Genomic DNA, 5760 nt, shown 5'->3' with positions numbered 1-5760 from the left:
TGTTCATTAAAACTAATAAAATTTAATAATAATAAAAAAGTTGTAAATAGAGATACCATTTGACCCAGCAATTCCACTACTGGGAATGTACCCCAAAGAGACCATAACTGACATCCAAGCAGATATATGCACACTCATGTTTATTGCAGCTTTGTTCACAATAGCAAGGAGTTAGAAACAACCTAAGTGCCCATCAATGAACGAATGGATAGAGAAGCTGTGATAGATTCATTTACACAACGAAATACTACGCTGCATTGAAAAACAAGGAGCTCATACAATATTATTCAAAATGGGTCATGCTGGAGGACATTATGCTGAGTGAAGTATCTCAATCACAAAAAGACAAATATTGCATGGTGCCACTGTTGTAAAAGAGGACTGACATCGGGTTTGGGGGATACTTTGAAAGATGGGATCAACAATGTATACTGCGTTGAAACAGATGAGGGAGAAAACTGTTTAAAAGGAATATGTGATTAGGTATTTTTGTCATGACAGGAGTCCAGAGCAAAGACTACATAGTGGAGTGGACCTGGGGGGATGTATTGTAAAACAATGAAAGAGTTTTTTTTTACTTTTCCAAGAGGGTAGTGTACTGGGGGAGGGGGGTTGGGAGGGGTAAAAGTGCAACAATAAATGAATGGGAACCCAAAGTCTCTGTAAATTTTCATTGAAATTAATAATAAATTACTTTTTTAAAAAAAAGAAAATGAGGATGAAGATATTTCAGCTCATATTTTTCTTATATTATCAGGAGAAGTCACCCTTCTGCTTTTTGGAGAATTCTTATTGAATTGGCATAATAGATACAAAAATGAGATAAAGTAGAGTAGCAAATGAAAAGATAGTGCAAGAACAGGTAGTATTTTATGATGTTGTATACAGGCTCACTGTGCTTCAGAGTCAACCTGAAAAAAAACCTAACAATAACAGTAAAGCTCAGAAGGCTGTAAAATATAAGGACTAAGGGAAATACTAGATACAGGGAAGAAGTGAAAAGAGTGATGTTACATTATGGGGAATGAAATTAAGGCCATAAGTGAAAAATACATATGAATTGCTGAGTAGAAAAATCAATTTACTCTCTAAGCTTTAATCCAAATAATAATTTAAAGTATGGTGACATAGACAAACTGAAGGGCTTGTTTATCCCCAGTAACTATATTCAAACCATGGACAAACTGAAATTCAAAAGCCTGGAGGAACTTAGAAATAAATGTACCAGGAAAAATAAAAATGGGATGGGAAATTCTTCATAAGCACCACAGATCAAATAAGCAGAGTACGGTCACAAGGAGGGACAAAAGGAAATTTCACCAGTAGGACTTTTTTCTCCTCATCTACAGAGAGATAGTTCTCTTTTTTTAAAGTAATTTTTTATTAATTTTAATGAAAATTTAGAGAGACTTTGGATCTTCATTCATTGTTGCACTTTTCTCCCTACCCGTCCCTTCCCCCAGTACACTCTTCTCTTTGAAAAGTAAAAGAAATATTCTTTCATTGTTTTACAATCTCTCCCCCCAGGTCAACTCCACTATGCAGCCTTCGTTCTGGACTCCTATCATGACAATAATACCTAATCACATATTCCTTTTAAACAGTTTTCTCCCTCATCTATTTCAATGCAGTATACATTATTTATCCCATCTTTCTCAGTCTCCCCCCAACAGTGGCACTATGCAGTATTTGTCCCTTTGTGACTGAGATATTTCATTCAGCATATTGTCCTCGAGGGTAGCCCATTTTGAATAATATTGCATGAGTTCCCTGTTTTTCAATGCAGCATAGTATTCCATTGTGTGAATATAACACAGCTTCTCGATCCATTTGTTTGTTTATGGGCACATAGATTGTTTCCAACTCCTTGCTATAGTGAATAAAACCACAATAAACATGGGTGTGCATATATATGCTTAGGTGGCAGTTATGGTCTCTGTAGTATATTCCCAGTAGTGGAATTGCTAGGCCAAAAAGTATTTCTATTTGCTACTTTTTGAGAAAGCGCCACACCGCCTTCTACAGTGTTTGCACCATTTTACACTTCCACCAACAGTAAATAAGGGTTCCAGTTTCTCCACAACCTTGCCAGCATTTGTTGTTTGCTGTTTTGTTAAATTTTGTTATTCTTACTGGGGTGAGATGCTATCTTATAGTTGTTTTGATTTGCATCTCTCTTAGAGCTAGGGATTTTGAACATTCCTTCAAGTGCTTGTTGGCCATCTAAATGTCTTCTATGTTGAAGTGTATGTTCATATCCTGTATTTCCAGGAGTGGAGTGGGGAATACCTTTCAAACTTTCTACCCAAATGAGGACTCAGCAGTGCCATCTAGAGCCAGGTGGAAAGCTGCCGGGGGACTGGAAAAAGCACCTCGAATGACTTCTGGTTTGGCAAAAGGGTGGATCTAGCACATGTGCAGTGGACTAAAAACTTCTCATAGAGAAATTTCTCATAGAAAAAAAGTGCCCTTATGCAAGAAAGAGGCATGACCATATGGGAACAGCAGCAGATACTGAATGGCTGGTGTAAAAGGGTCTTAAAACAAGATCTGCCACATACAAATCATGGGCTCTTGCAATACTGCCCATCCCTGTGCCAACATCACCTCTGCTTTGCTGACAATACAACATATCTAAGCTGTTCACATGGAAAGGCACATATTCAACTCATGTCATCAACTTAAAATTTGCAAACCCCAGAAGCATTAGAGCAACAGTATCCTAAATATACTGAAAAAACAGATATAACAGAAGTAGCCTCACACATACCAAGAAGAACCCCATACAATGTCAAGGAAGTGATAATCAGCAAGCAGCAAACATTATGAGAAAAATCAAACAAACCTTTTCCAAGGAAGCAAATGAGATCACAGATCTAATGAATATCCAGAGACGTGAGGTTTAATATATATTTGAATATGGAATTCCAAGAACTAGTACTAAAAAATTACAAATGATGGATGAAGCTTTGGAAAAAAATAACAGACTTTTCTTTTATGGAGAAGTACCTGTTAGAAGCGAGGAAAGTAAGTTAATATAAAGATAATTTCATCTATGATGCACTTACAATAGAGGCTTCAGGAAATCTTATGCAAAACTTTAGGGTTAGGTTCACTCTGGGAAGACCTCTACATGCCTCTCCTCATGAAAAGGAGCCACTCATTGGAAATGGGATGTTCTGGAGATTGGGCATAGTTTCAATGTAGAGTGGATATTTTCCGCTGAATGCCACTCTCAACTAAGACTTTAATAGCTCCTCTCCTAAAGGACAGGTTGGATGTGGTGTGCTTATAGTGTATGCTGGAAAATGCCTAGAATTACACTGAAGGATAAGATAATTATTTTGTTATAACTATTATTATATTTAACATAGTTTTTAAAATGCTGAAGGGGCATGAGGTGTACTTTACATATAGATTCTTTTTCATTTTTGTAGCATGACAATGTCCGTGTCTTTTGCTGGGAAGAAAATGGGTATATAGAAAAAGCAGTTCCTTTTCTTCCCTTGGTTGTCTGAAAGATACCATTGGAAATTCAAAACAAGGTATAATTATAGATTGTTTGTTCTACTGAACATTTTCTTATTGAAGATTAACATTGCAAGAAATATTTTGGAAATTGGCCCAGTTCTCTACTGACACAATGCCTTTAAAGTAAGATTTAAAAACAATATCATAAATCAAAGTCTGGTAATTACATCTTAATGCTGGAAGGGACAGCTATAGTTTCTCCAAAATTCATAATTTTTCTGACAACTTTGTTAAAAGTTTTTGGTAGACTGGATTGTCTTGATGGTCGTGGTTGTTATGAGGTGCCTTTCTCTCATAGTGTCTTCAGTTTATAGTGATCTATGAACAACAGATCTGAATCTTGCCATAACCTGCTTGAGCGCATTGCTATAGTCACTGTGTCAGTCCACCTTGTTGAAAGTCTTTCTTTCTTTTTCTGATGCTCCACCTTTCCCAGCATATCTTTTCCCATGATGCCAGTCTAGAGACTATGGTGCACCTGATCCAGGCTGTGGTCCTCAGAACTACTTGTTATGCATCAGAGAGCTGGACAATAAATAAGGATGACAGAAGAAGAATCAGTGACTTTGAGTTAGATTGTCAAGAGAACAAACAGCTTTGTCCTGGAGAAGGTAGCCAAATTACTCTTTGGAGGCAAGAATTTTGAAGCTCCATCTCACATACTTTTGACATCTTGCCCAGAGGGATTGGTCCTTGGAGAAGGACATCATTGAGGGACAATACAGGAGAGGAAGACTGTGGGTGAGATGGATTGACTCAGTGATAGGGGAAAAGAGGACAAGTGTGCCAGGGACAGTGAGATTGGCTCAGGAAAGGGCAAGGTTCAGAGCTATTATTGTGCATAAGGTCACAATGAGTAAAATCCAACTTGATGGCACATAACAATACAACAACATCAGTCCCTCTTGACATCATGCCCAAGGTATGTTAGACAAAATTTCAACTTATGTAGTATTTTTCAAAATCATTGCTCTAGTAGCATGCATATTCCTATTCCTATTACTATTCCTATTCCTATTCCTATTCCTATTCCTATTCCTATTCCTATTCCTATTCCTATTCCTATTCCTATTCCTATTCCTATGCCTTCATATTCTTTTCTAATGCCACAATCAAAAGGCTTTGATTAATCTTCTGTCATATTTATTGTTCAACTTTCAGATGTATGGGAAGCAGTTGAAAAAATATGACTTGGATCAGATACTCTTTAGCCTTTAAACGGACATGCTTACTATTTACCACTTTGGAGAGTTCATTGATAACAAATTTTCTCAATGTAACACATACTTTAATTTTTTGTCTGCTGTTACCATGGATATTGATTGTGAATCCAAGTAAAATAAAGTAATTTTGGTAGTAGGATGGAGTAACTAAGATTTTAAAAGAAAGAACATTTGTAGATTTAAGAAGATAGATAAAACTATAGATCAAATAAAGAACAAAATCAATAAACTTTTACTTTCTATGTATCTGAAAGCTAGGCAATGAATAAGGATGACAGAAAAAGAATCAATGCCTTTAAATTGTGGTATTGGAGAAGATTACATAGACTACCCTAAGTACAAATATATCTTGGGGAAAGTGCAAGCACGTTGTTTCTTGGAGGCAAACATCATAAAACCTTGTCAAAACTTTGGGTATATTGTTAGGAGGGGTCAGTCCTTAAAAATGACATCATACTTGGAAAGATACAGGGTTAGTGAAAATGATGAAGACCCTCACCAAGATGTATCAACATAGCATTGGGTTTCAGTATATCAGTAATGATGAGGATGGTAAAGGTTAGGACAAAGTTGATATATGTTGTTCATAGGCTTTTTACAAGTCAATTCTAAGGCACATGTTGTTGTTGTTGTTGTTATGTACGTCGAGTTGCTTGCGACTCATAGCGACCCTGTGTACAACAGCCCTAAACTCTGCTCTGTAATGTGCCAATTGCACTGTTTCCGATACACCCATCCCGGTTACCCCAGTCACTGAATCAATCCACCTCATAGAGGGCCTTTTCTTCCTGCACTGTCCCTCCACCCTCCTAAGCATAATGTCCCTCTCTAAGGACTGGTCCCTCCTTACAACATGTCCAAAGTATGTTAGACGGAGCCTCAGAATCCTTACCTCCATGGAGCCACCCAGTTTAACACTTTCCAGGATGAATCTGTTTGTTTTCCTAGCAGTCCATGATACCCTCAATACTCTTCTCCAGCACCACAGCTCAAAGGCATCAATTCT

The sequence above is a fragment of the Elephantulus edwardii genome, unplaced genomic scaffold, assembly GCF_000299155.1.
Source record: "Elephantulus edwardii isolate Elephantulus edwardi_28Jun2011 unplaced genomic scaffold, EleEdw1.0 scaffold00196, whole genome shotgun sequence".
Classification (NCBI taxonomy): Eukaryota; Metazoa; Chordata; class Mammalia; order Macroscelidea; family Macroscelididae; genus Elephantulus; species Elephantulus edwardii.
The sequence above is the reverse complement of the archived record's forward strand: the minus strand, read 5'-3'. Positions refer to the sequence as shown.